Source organism: Cupressus sempervirens, chromosome 4, assembly GCF_028749045.1.
Source record: "Cupressus sempervirens isolate cs-2001-9-10 chromosome 4, ASM2874904v1, whole genome shotgun sequence".
Lineage (NCBI taxonomy): Eukaryota > Viridiplantae > Streptophyta > Pinopsida > Cupressales > Cupressaceae > Cupressus > Cupressus sempervirens.
This window is the reverse complement of record NC_143121.1, coordinates 122,699,788-122,714,318: the sequence shown is the minus strand read 5'-3', so window position 1 is coordinate 122,714,318 and position 14,531 is coordinate 122,699,788.

Below are 14,531 nucleotides of genomic sequence, written 5' to 3'. Positions count from 1 at the left end.
ATAAAAATACCTTTCACCTCCTCTAAGAGGTCATCCAAGATGGATGACTATCCATCTTCCACAAAACTTGCCATTTTGCAAAAATTGCTGACAATTTTTTTGTTGACAATTTTACACTTTTTTGCACATATTTGCATTTTATGCTTTCACATGTTTTCTAGGCACCCTAAATATGTCCAACATATTATTATGATGTTTTAAAAACTCTATCTATTGCCTTACATGGAATTTCCCATGTTTTGACTCTCTTTGACCCACATTTCTTAAAACATTAACATGGTCAACATGACCTTAATTGAACACTTAATAACATGAACTGAAATGACTATTACCCTAATCTAACATGAATTAAAAAAATGATACTTGTGACTTAAAATTCCATGGGAGATGGTTAGGGTGCTCCTGCACCACATGAGTGGTAATGTATGATGTAAATAATTTGGCAACACAATTGCTGCATGATTTAATAGTTACCATAGTTGAAGTATATTGATATGGAGGTTGGTTTAGAAGATTTTTCCATTTGTAAACAAGCAAGATCTATAGTGTCCCCTTTTTTCATTCTTGTTATTTTCTAGTTTATCTAGAATGCACACCACTAGAAGGGCAATTACATGTAATACAAATGCTGGTTGCATCTACCACACAAAAAACCTTAAATAACTTTAAATCATACTAATCCTGACTTGTACTTGCTTCAAATCATTGCTATGCCCTTCGAAAATGAATAGTTCTCTTCAACAAATACAAATAATGATATTTAAGATCTAGATTTCATATTTTGCAAGTGCCCTTGAAGGATTTGAATATTTCTTATTGTGCTTATCCAACATATTCTAGCAAACTATATGTATGATTAGTGTCCTCCACAATCTCACATATATTGAAATTTCCCAAAATAAAAGAACTAGAAAAAAAATAGGTACATAAAAGTATATTGCAATTGCCCATCTTTATTCCTATCAATTTTTTTTATTATAAATATTTTAGCAAGTCGTCACACTTGCGATGGTCCAACCGATGGAACATCACTGGACCAACAACGATGTCATCAGATGCCCATCACATTCATGATAGAATAATTTGATGGATTTTCATCACATCTACGACCCGGTTGTCACACATTGTGGCACTTGTGATGACATTCCAATAAATGCCTATCAACCGTAGAGCACAGAAGTCTCTATGGGGATGACATCATGGAACAATCTACCATCATAATTTCAACAGACACCTATCATAATTACAACAATGTGACAATGACCTATTGGAATTATTGTCTACCAAATTATGATGTTTTTTGTGTCACAATTACAATGGAAGAGCTTTAGATTGTAATATGCAATGCCAAAAGTGTGATGCCCATCCAATGAGAGCCATATCTTGGTAATGTCACTTAGGTGATGTTGACCATTGCAATTGTGACATTCTACCATCATAATTTGGGTCCAAATGTAGTAGTGCCATGAGTAGTGTCAATCTTGGGCCCATGGTCCTCTATGTCCTATAGGCACACATGTGCAAGTCATAGTATAGGGTGGGCTAAGATAGTATGCCCCCAACAGAAAACCACTCCATCATTTTATAGTAGAGTACTAAGTAGTCATGCCCATCTAATAAAAAATCCATGCCTAAGATTGTCTGGTACCATCCACCATATCAAAGAAGCCAAATAAAGGGCTAGCCACAATAGTCCTTGGTCTAGCACCTCTCTCCATGTCAGTCACGACAACTGAATTGACAGTCGGTGTCTCCATCACCCAAAGCACACCTGTAGATATGGATATGTTCCCTCCAGAATGTACTCTAGGTATCCCTCATGGATTAGAACTCAAACTATCCACCACACATCAATAAAGGTAACCATCACCTCTCCTATCGACAAATGGAAGCTCTAACTTGGTGTATGCCATTGCTCCACCAATACTAATAGCTATGCTAAATGCACCCTCGAGTCTGGCCACTCGTGGACATGCTTGAGTCCACAAAGCCACATGTGTCCCCACTCTACCTTTATCAATTTATCACCTAAGACCATAATCACTAGATAGTGCTCTCATGACCAAAATGTCATCATTGGCTCCTACAACACAAACATGAAATAGTCAACCTCCCATTGTTTTAGTCCTCATATTCTTTATCTAAGCATGGGGCATCTTGCTCTATCAACCCTGACCATCCCTATTTCTTGAGTCCATTGATATGTCCATATCAATGAAGATTCTAATCCACATAGACATGGATTTGTAGAGACTCCAAAACATGGAGACACCAATCAGGCATCTTCAATGGCTTCACAAATGCTAGTTTCTTGTTGATGACTACAACTTTATCATCTTTGGAGATGATGATCTCCTTTTAATCACCCCATTCATTCATCTACACATGAAACATGATGTAACCTATCATCTTTGAAGATGATGGGATGTATAGTGTCATCTCCATAGTGATGGTTTCCCTGATTCATCGTCTGTGGAGACGATAGAGTGGAGAACCATTGTTTTTGCCCCAACCCCTATTTTTCTCGGTTTCCTTCCCTAAAAGTGTGTCATTTAAATGCAAAATAAAAATTGACAAGTTGGATTAGTCAACTTATTGGTGGTCCCATGTCAACTAGTCTTTGGTGCACTCAAACAAGTTCTCCAAGTTGTAATCTCTCGATAGGGTCCATCCTTTGCTTTGATTCTTTGCTCTCTAGGTGTGCAAATGACTCTTCTAGGAGTCCCTTAGAGGCTTAAATAGGCCTTCCAAGGTTCCCTTTTAAACCCATGCTTGTTCCCTTGCCCTACTTACCCTTGTCCTTCCCTTTCTTTTCTTCTTGGGTCTTTTTCACAAAAATTGCACAAAATTTATTTTTTGCTCTATTTTTGTGAGTGGACACCCTCCTCCCTTATCGTCGTTAGGACACAACTCCTAGGATTTTTCTCCTCTCTGTGGCAACCTATGTCTTATTTTCTTTGATGAAATGTCATCTTGACACCACATGAAAGAGGGGCAAAATGTAGATGCTTAAAATCATCCCAAAATACTATATTAATTTATTAATATTTCTATTGATACTATAATTGATTATTTATTAATTAATTATATTTGTCATATTCTTCTACTTATTTAATAAAATTTATTTAATTAAATACCTGTTCACTTCCCTAATGTATTTTATTTAATTTGAATACCTTCCTCTAATGTGTTAAATTTATTTAATGCATAGTGCTCCATGAATACCCTTTTAAATAAATTTAAATTTATTTAATTTCCCTCCACTTTATTTAATTCTATAATCCTATGATTAAATTAAATCATATTTGATTTAATTCTAATCCCACCTAAAGCCTAGCCTACCACCCATCCTACCACCCATCACTCTCATCCTTCTAAGCCTACCCAATAATTCATCCCACTTTATTATCCTAAATACCCTCTTAAACACCTTTTAGACCCTAAGTGGTTGCTCACACATGTGTGAGCAACTCAACGCCCAAGGAGCCCCCTTTTCATTAATTCCTCCAAAAAGCCTCTTACACCCTTGTCCCCCCATTCCTTTCTACCATCTTAATCATAAAAGACTTATGTTGACTTTTGCATGGCTTGTCCCTTATCCCATGTGTCTCCCTTGTGGCACCTATGTGGATGCCACATAGATGCCACCTCCTCAATGTTTTCCTCAAGTCTATAAATAGAGCTCTTGTCTCAAGCATTTTTCATCTCCTCCATTGCATTTCTATTATGCTAGTATAGTATTAGAGCTTTCTTACAGATTTTTATGTTAGAGGCAACCTTTGGTATTTGTTTGCATTGTTTCAATTCCTAGTTCTTGCATAGTTTGGTTTCATGGTAGCATAATATTGTTAGTTTAATTCATTGCATCCCATTTCTACTGCACATCCTTTGGAATCCTTTTGAGGTTGACATACTCATAGCCATTTATTGAAGGTATTCTACATAAATCTTAGTTTGGATTCATAGTTGCATTCTTGCATTCATTCAAATGGATTTGACTAGATTCAGTAATAGTTGTGTTTGAGGATAGCACATTCACATCCCTCCATCTTGAGCACACCAACAAGGGCTCTTGTGGATGCCTTGTTGAGATGCTCTGAGGTTGTGTGGGGAATCTTGTCTTTTAGTTGCATTAGTTCTAAAACTCAAGAAAATTAGTTGCATTTCAATTTACTTGAATCTTGATATACATGTACAACTAACATTTTCTTGTTTACACATGCTCCTGATAGATTAGGTTTTCCCGTATACAATATTAGGTGCACCAAAATATTTAGGAAATAAACTCATTAACAACACACTTTTACCCTAATCCATTCAATTAAATAGAAAGAGAGGCTTCCAAACATAACTTTTAATATTACCCAAGTTAGATATAAAAATCCCATATAGGATGAAGAGATGCAAATACCAAACCTATATTATATCAAGGAAGTACACATGTCACAAGTCCTCTTTCATGAAATTCTTAATTAAATTTAAGGTGTACAATATGAATTTAAATTGAACCAACTGACTAAATGATAAGAGTAAGATAGATCAAGGAGCTAAAATTATGGAATCAACCCAATAAAAATATGCTAATAGGTCTAAGGTAAGAGATAAAAAGAAAGATGGAAAGTTGACCTTCAAATATGCAAGAGAAAATATTTTTTCTTTGAAAATCATAGATCTTCAACTATAATTGAGGTTTCAACTACCAATCTATGACCAGGATAGTAAACCCAAAAATCCTTGAAAATCCTAGATCTCCATGTAAAATTTTACATAAGAAAAACCTAGTAGTAGATTTATAGATTATACGACATGTTCCTAGAGAATACAAGAAACATTGATCTATATTTTTCTAAAATCTTGCAATTAATACTTTATAGATCTAAATTCATAATTTTGATAACCTACTCCTATAGACAAGAAATTTTGGTTTTGTTTTGTTGGATGAGGGATTATCTTGGTCAAGTCATAGATTAGGGAATGAAACTTGAAATTAAATGTAGATAATGATAAAGGAAATGCTATCATGTAGTAGGACTGGATATATCAATGCAAAATACAATAACTGTTAGTCCCAACTGGTACTTAGAGGGGTGTGAATAAGTATGCCCAATTCTAGAAATTCTACCAGTTAATGTTGATAGCTTAAATACAAACTTTTTCACTAACACATTTACTATTAAGTTAATAATAAAAGTTGTGTATAAAAACTATACAATATTACACAAAGGTGCATACATCAATGACACATATTTTTTTTGAAAACTATAATTGGAAGAAATGTTATGTTGTCATTGATGTCAAACCTTACTGGTAGGACATTTTCTAACAATGTAGAATATCATATCAGTTGATTGATAAAGAGGATTTGAAAAGAAGAGATAGCAAGGTGAACTAGTGAATTTTTTGAGTAAAGATGAGTAAGTATGATGGAATTACAATGGAAATTTGATTAGTTGGTCTTTGACAAGATAGTGTGTTGTTTTATCATTATATAAAGTGGAGAAGACAAGAAGTTGAGTAAAACACCAAGCTTGACTGAGTAACAATTTGTAAGCTCATTGAAGAAGAAGATTAAGGAAATTAAGAGATAAATAAGAAAAATAGTATTAGCCAAGGGATAGTTATGGTAAAGCACGTTGAAAATAAAATCAAAGAAGTGACCGAACGAGCCAGTGTAAGCCAAGTGAGATAGATTAGTAGAGACCGAGCTACCAAGTGATGACCAACTTGAATAACACAGTGATGACCAAATGTTAACAAATTAATAGTTTATGAAAGAAACAAGATTTGAGGCTGACATAGTTGAATTTACAAATTGGTCAAATGCATGAAAGATAAGGATTGATGAGCTAGCATATTTAATGCACACATTGAGTTTGTTAAGTGATCTATGGTGAGGATTTAAGGATAAGTTTCTAGATGTTTCAAGAAATAAGAAGGACAAAATGATGGATAGATTCAATGAATATGATCAAACCCTAAGATCTATAGTGATGTTTAAGTAGAAAAAGATCAAAGCTACATATTTAAGGGGGCACAAGAAATATTTTTATGGTTATTGCTTGGAGAATTTATGGAGAACTTGTGAAGAACATAGTAGTAGAGGAAAAGTGAGAAGTTGGCAAAGAGTGATTGCTTGAAGGGTTTTTGAGCAGATCAAAGATGGGGTATACGATTAAGTCTAGTGAATGAACCAAGAATGAGTCAAACAAAGATCTGAATTTGCAAAGTGAGTTGTGTTTTATTAGATCAAACCTAGTTGTTACTTTCTAACCATTATGGAAGTAAAAATCCTTTAATTGTTGTTGACCTAATAGTCATATTGTAAATCATTTAATTAAGGCAACATTATAATAGAATGATATAAATACTTCTAACCATGCCACTCCTAATAGGGTTGATTAAATCCTTTAATAGGGTTACACCTAATAGTGTGTTTTGGAACCTTTAAAAGGGTTGTCTCTTAACCAAGATAACTTCAAGAGAGTGAAAAGTGGTAGCATGTTACTTGATGTTTTTTTTCCCAAATTAGGTTTCTACATTAAATCCTGGTGTTATATATGTGTGAATGTTGTTTTGATGATGCATGTTATTTACCATTGTTTATTTTTGTTATTTGGCATATACTAAACATTGAGCTAGTGATTTGATGGATAAGTGATGAGTTTCTATATTGGCTGAGTGGATTTATGATTTTGAATAAGTTGTTTGAAGTTTTTAAAAATTGAATTGGTACATATGGACCTAAGGATAATTGATTCACCCCTCTTCCACTTAGTTATTATAGTCATTATAATAATTGGTATCAGAGCTTTGGTACTTGTAGGGTAAGTTTGAAGGGACTTCAGCTGAAGATCAAGATGTACAAGAGAGAGAGAGAGGCACCCAAGTTGAATAAAGAGAAATTTCTAGCATGGAAATGTTTGATGAGATTGCATCTTTCCAGAGTTGGATATTCTACACTATACTATTTGGATAATGAATACATTGAAGTTCCTAGACTCATGACTATAGAGAAAATAAAGGAGAATTAGGAGCACAATCAAATGATGATAACTAGCATATTCCCTAAGTTATGTTGAGTTTGATGATGTGAAGATTGCACTAGTGCAAATAATTTTTTGGATAAGTAGGTAAAAATTCATGGAGGAGAAAAAAAAATTCGTTAATAGCTAAAGAAAAAATTTTAAGAGGCAAGTTTGATGACATGAGAATGAAAGAAGGAGAACTTGTTGCATAGTATTGTGGCTGAATCAAAGAGTTGGTGAGTGAAATTAGAGGTATAGGTGCAAACATATATAATGAGATTGTGATGAGAAAGGTATTGAGGACTTCACTTCCTATCTATGCAATTAGAGTATCCACAAGTCAAGAACTAAGATGTACACCTGGTAATGATATGACCTTGGATAGTCTAATTGGAAGACTCGCTACATTTGAATTGTCAAATTTGTATAACTTTAAACCCTCTACTGTTAAATATGATTTTAAGTCTCAACTTGATGGATCTAAAAGAAAGAAAAAGAGTAATCCTATGGATAGTGACAGTCAATCAAATCATGATCTTGATGATCTAGAAGCATTATTGGCAAGAAGGCTACCAAGAGGAAAAGGAAAATACAATGGTAAAATTCCTATAATATATTTTTGATTTAACAAAGTTGGTCATATTGTTGTAAGATGTCTTCAAAAAGATAAGGAGGAAAGTAAAGATAAAAATTATCAAGGAATGAGAGACTATAGATACAATTGAGGTAATAGAAACTACAAGGGAACATGTAAGAAATATTATTACATTGCTAAAGAAGATGGTTATGATAGTGATTTTGATAAAAATGATGGAGAAGTTGTTTATGTTGAAATCAAAGATGAATCTGATGAAGATGAGAAAATTTCTTTGATCTCACATGTGAGTAAGAATGACAAATGGATAATTGATAGTGGTTGCTCATATCATATGATTGGTGATACACGTTTGAAAAGTTACAACACTATAATTGTAGTTGTGTTAAGTAAACTTCCTATAATATTTTTTTGATTTAACAAAGTTGGTCATATTGTTGTAAGATGTCTTCAAAAAGATAAGGAGGCAAGGAAAGACAAAAATTATCGAGGAAGGAGAGACTATAGATACAACTGAGGTAATAGAAACTACAAGGGAACATGTAAGAAATCTTGTTACATTGCTGAAGAAGATGGTAATGATAGTGATTCTGATAAAAATGATGGAGAAGTTGTTTATGTTGCAATGAAAGATGAATTTGATGAAGATGAGAAAATTTCATTAATCTCACATGTGAATAAGAATGAAAAATGGATAATTGATAGTGGTTGCTCATATCATATGATTGGTGATACACGTTTGAAAAGTTACAACACTATAATGGTAGTTGTGTTAAGTTTGGAAATGATGCTCCATGTTATGTGATAGGTAAAGGATCAATTATATTGAATGAAAAGATCATATGTGATAATGTATATTGGGTTGATAGATTGAAATATAATATATAGAGTGTGGCACAGTTGAATAGTTTAGGTTACCAATTTGAATTCCAAAATAAGAAAAAAAAATCTATGATGGTACTAGTTAACTGATTGGAAGGAGAGAGAAAACAAGAGGTGACTTGTTCTATCTAGACCTATCTGATGAGACATTCTTATTTGCACAATTTGAAGATGTTTGGTTATATAATAAGAGGCTATGTCATGTGAAATTTGATAATTTGGTAAGCATTAGTAAGATGGAAAGAGTTAGAGGATTACCAAAATTGAAAAAACCTAATAAGGTAATGTGCAAACAATGTCAAATGGGAAAAATGTCAAAGTCTAGTTTCAAGAGCAAGACCTATTCTTCTGATGATATTTTGGAGTTGGTTCATACTGAGTTATGTGGTCTTATTGGAGTAAAAAGCTATTATGGTGACAAGTACTTTATTTTATTTGTTGATGATTTCTCTAGAATGGTGACTATGATGTTTCTTAAAGAAAAATATGATACATTTCAAATGTTTAAGTGGTATTTAGCTAGAGTTGAAAAGGAAATAGGTAAGAGTCTAAAGTTCTTTAGATTAGACTAAGGAGGTGAATTCATATAAGATGAGTTAAATATATTCTACAATGACAAAGGAATCAAAAAACAAATGTCAACATCCAAGACTCCACTACAAAATGGAATAGCTGAAATAAAGAATAGATCAATCATGGATTGTGCAAGAATACTGATGATGGAGAAGGATGTTTCACAAAATTATTGGAGAGAAACTATTACTATTGCTATTTATACACTAAACTGAGCTCAAGTTAAGAAAGGTACAAACAAAACCCCCTTTGAACTGTGGTATGGTTATGCACCTAATGTCAAATAGTTCAACATTTTTGGAAGCAAGTGTTACATACTGAAAGATACAAAGAAAGGGAAACTTGATGTAAAGAGTTATGAAGGTATATTCTTAGGATTTTCTACTAAACACAAGGTATACAAGTGTTTGAATTGTAACACCAACAAAATTATGGAAAGTGCAAATGTTAGAGTTGATGAATTTGTAGAAAAGAATGAAGAGGAATGCAAGAAGTAACTTGGAGATTACAAAAAGTTTTTCTAGATATATGAATGAGAACCAAGTACCTTACCTAAACTTGATAAGGAGACTGTTGAGCATTTGTAGATTGGCACTATCAAGCATTGACAAACAAGTTCTGTTGAGCCTCACAAAGATGTTGAACATCAAACTATAGGAGTTGTTTCATAGAAAGAGGAGACCAAACATCAAGCAAAGGAAGTTGAGTTACAATGAGAGAAACCTATAAAAGTTGAGCAAGATGGACCAAGTGAATTACCACAAGGAGAAAGAATATTTGAACATGTCTTAGAAAAATATGTGACAAGGAACCATATACTAGTTTAAATCATTGGAGACAAAGATTTAGAAATCATGACAAGAAACAAGTTGAAGAATGATACATGTTTACTATGTGAGTTCAAGCCAAGAAAAATTAAAGATGCATTGGAAAATAAAGATTGGATCAAAGAAATGAATGAGGAAATTGATAAAATAGAGAAGAGCAAGACATGAAGATCAGTACCAAGGCCAAATGATAAGAATGTGACTGGAACCAAGTGGGTATTCAAAAACAAGCTAAATGAGAAAGGTGAAGTCACATGGAACAAAGCAAGATTGGTGTGTAAGGGATATGCACAAGAAGAAGGAATTGATTATGGAGAGATATTTTCCCTAGCTCCAAGGTTGAAAGAAGTAAGAATATTACTTCTTTATGATGCTTAAAAATGATTTAAGGTATATCAAATGGATGTCAAATCTGCATTTTTGAATGGAATCTTGGAAGAAAAAGTATATATAGAAAAACGTGAAGGTTTTGTTGATCATAACAAGAAGAGTATGGTATGTAAGTTGCACAAAGCATTGTATAATTTGACACAAGCTCTTAGACCATGGTATGAAAGGTTACATACTACTTTGGTGAAAATTGGTTTTGCAAGAACTAATGATAATGGAAATTTGTACTTGAAAAGTGAATTTGAGAGTAAGATATTGCTAGCCGAAATATTTGTTGATGATATCATATTTGGAGGACATGATTTGTTGTGCAAATAATTTTCTAATGAGATCAAGAAAGAATTTGAGATGTTAATGTTTGGAGAAATTAGATTCTTTTTTGGTCATATGAAATGAGGTATATACAATACACTATATAAGTATATCAAGGAGACATTGAAGAATTTTGGAATGGAAGATTAAAGAATAGTTGGAACACCTATGGCTACTAGATGTAAACTTTAAAAAAATGATGACTCTGGCATGTCAATTATTGGAAAATTGAAATATGTTATTCATAGAAGACCTGAAATTGCATTAGCTATTGGTATTGTTGCAATATTTTTTGATAATCCTAAGGAAAATCACATGATGGCTATGAAAAGGATATTGAAATATATGAAAGGTACAAAAGACTATGATTTATGGTATAAGAAGAATGGCAATTTTGAGCTGAAAATTTACACAAATGTTGATTGGGATGGAAACATTGATGAAAAGAAGAGTACAAGTGGAGGAGCTTTCTTTCTAGGGAAGAGATTGATTTCATGGACAAGTAAGAAACAAAATTGTATCTCAAAATCTACAATAGAAGCTGAATATGTTGCATAAATAATTAATTGTTCAAACATTGTGTGGATCAAGTAATTGTTGGAAGGAATGAAGGAAGGGATTACTTAGCCTGTAGTGATATATTGTAATTACACAAGTGCTATAAACATATCCAAGAACCCTATGATGCACATAAAGACCAAGAATATTTCCATTAAGTATCATTAATTGAGAGAATTAGTGTAAGACAAAGAAGTAATACTGGAGTATGTGAACATAAGAGAATATAGAGCCGATATATTCACAAAGGCACTACCTAAGTATGCGTATGCATATCCAAGAAGTAAGTTAGGGATAATTACCCTATATGAAGAAAATTAACAAGGGATACAACATTGCATCAATTTTTATGATCAAAATAGCTTACAAATTAATGTAGGAGGTCACACTTTAGGAGTTTCCTAAAGGTGTGAAAAATATGTAAAGAAAGATAGAAGTGTGAGTTGATAAGGCTACAAGAAGGCAGGCGGTGATGATAGAGGGAGACATAATTTATGATATCAGTCATAAAAATGATAAAGAAGAAAATGTGTATAAGTGGATGATGTCTTTGGCATTGTCATCAAAGAGGGAGAATAAGTATGAAAATTACCATCCAATATCTGTAGATGTGTGAGGTAGAATTATGTCAAGTCACATGGACCTATATGAAAGAGGGAGTTAATACAATTGGAGTCAAAATGAAACTAAGGATATTAATGAAGATCTAATATAGAATACAAAGGGAGTTGGCATTGAAAATAATGAGATATATTTTACCATTGCATGGTAACTAAAGGTATTTTCATCAATGCCAAAAAGGGAGATTATTGGAAACTACAATTGGAATAATTATTATGTTTGATGTCAAAACTTATTGGTAACACATTTACTAACAATCTAGAGTGTCATATCAATTTATTGATGAAGAGGACTTGCAATGAACAAATAGCAAGGTGAGCTAGTAGAGTTGTTGAGAAAAAAGGAATAAATATGATGGAGTTACAATGGACACTTGATCAGTTAGTCTTTGACAAGATAATGTGTTTTTTTATCATTGTCTTAAGCAAAGAAGATAGATGAGTTAAATTATAGAACAAATGGTTGATGGAAGACATGAAGGAGAGTAAAACACTAAGATTGACTGAGTGAAAATTTTACTAGGATGATGAAGAAGTTGAAGCAGAAGACTAAGGAATTTTTGTAATAGCCAAGAAAAATAGTATTGGTCGAGTGATAGTAATGACTGAGCAAGGTGAGAAGAAAATGTAGAAGTGACTGAGTGTAGTGAAGATCGAGAGAGATAATATAAGTCAAGTGAGACAAAATAATAGAGATCAGGCTACCCAGTGATTACTGAGTGAAAGAACATAGTGATGACCGAGTGTCAACAAATTAACAGTTGGTGAAAGAATCACTATTTGAGGCCAACATTGTTGAATTTATAAATCGGTCAAAATCCATAAATGATAAGGATTAATGAGCTAGTGTATTTAATGCATGATTTGAGGTTTCTAAGTGATCTAAGGTGAATATTTATTGAGAATTTTTTAGAAGTTTCAAGAAAGAAGAAGGATAAAATGATGAACAAATTCAATGGATTTGATCAAATGCTAAGATCTATTGTGATGTTTAAGAAAAAAAAGATCAAAGCTACCTATTTAAGGAGGCACAAGGGATGTTTTATGGTTTTTGATTGGTGAATTTGTGAAGGACAAGTGAAGAATAGAGCAACAAAAGAAAATTGAGGAATTTGTGAAGAGTGATTACTTGAAGGGTTGCCAAGAAAACCAAAGATGGATAATATGTTGAAGTCAAGTCAATGGACTGGGAATGAGCTGAAAGGAGATCTAAATTTGCAAAGTGATTTGTATTTTATCAGATTAAACTTAGATGTTACTTTCTGACCATTATGTTTGTTAAATCCTTTAATCAAGGTTGACCTAACAGTTATTTTATAAATCCTTTACTCAAAGTGATATTCTAATCAAATGATTTAAATTCCTCTAACAGGGTCACTCCTAATAGAGTGATTGAATCCTTTAATAGGGTCACACCTAAACTTATGTTTTTAACCTTTAACAAGATTGGCTCTTAACCAAGCTCACTTTAGAAGAGTGAAAAGTGGTAGCATATTACTGTTGGAAATGTAGATGGAGTAACTTGGGGGGGGGGGGGGGGGGGGAGGGATGAATCAGTTACCACAAAAACAAATCGACAAATCCCTTAGATGTCTGATAAAACTACTTGCTACTGTCACTCAATAAACACATAGAAATTTATGTAACTCAATAAATGTAGTGTATGATAACTTTAACTAATCTTAAACACTCACATTGATTAACATGCAAGCATAAAAGAAATAACATGAACACATGAGACACCAGATTTAACATGAAAACCCAATATGGGAAAAACCACCAAGTAACTAGCTACTAATTTTCACTCTTCTGAAGTGAGCCCTGTTAGGAACCAACCTGGTTAAAGGTTACACAAAATGCTATTAGGTGTGACCTTGTTAGAGGATTTAATCACCCTATAAGGGGTGGCTTTAGAAGAGGTCTTAAAACAATTCAATTGAACTGTCACCTTGTTAGAGGATTTACAAATGCCTATTAGACCAACTATGCTAAGAGATTTTGGAATCACTACTACAATGGTAAGAAAGTAACAATGAATGACCTAAAGGAGATGCAACTAAATTGCTAATTATAGATCTCTATTCTACTTCACTAGATCCTCTTTGATCTAATATAACTTTGCTTCTCCTCAAGGATATTTGACCATCCTTCAAAATTTGCTCACACTTTCCTCTTCAAACAATTGATACACTTGCATACTCACTCATACATTTAGAATTCTCACTTTGACCTTTCATATATACCATTTAGAATATCAAGTCGACTCATTTAAAAATTACAATTATCAATAATCATTACCTTAGTTGGCTAGAATCAATACTTGAAACAATTAACAAAATCCTTCATTGGCCGACCCTGCTTGATAAACACTATTTCTGAAATGATTTCTAGTGTTAACCAATAGAAGCTTGATTAACACTACGAACCTACAAAAATCCTTTAGAGACTGAGTGAACTTTGTAGACACTAAATTTTCTTCATTAACCTTGTGAGCTCGATTAACACTACTTTCTGCCACATTTTCCTTTGACACTTGAGTGAGCTCGGTAGACACTGTCTACGTAGAGTAATTTCTAGGAAAGCTCGATAGACACTGAAAATTACTTTGCTAACCAACTGAGCTTGGTAAGAACTGACTAATAACTAATATGAAATTTGTGTAACAACAAATACAACACACAATTAGACAATTGTATCCAACAATCTCCCTCTTTGGCATTGATGGCAACACAACATGTCGTAGCACAAT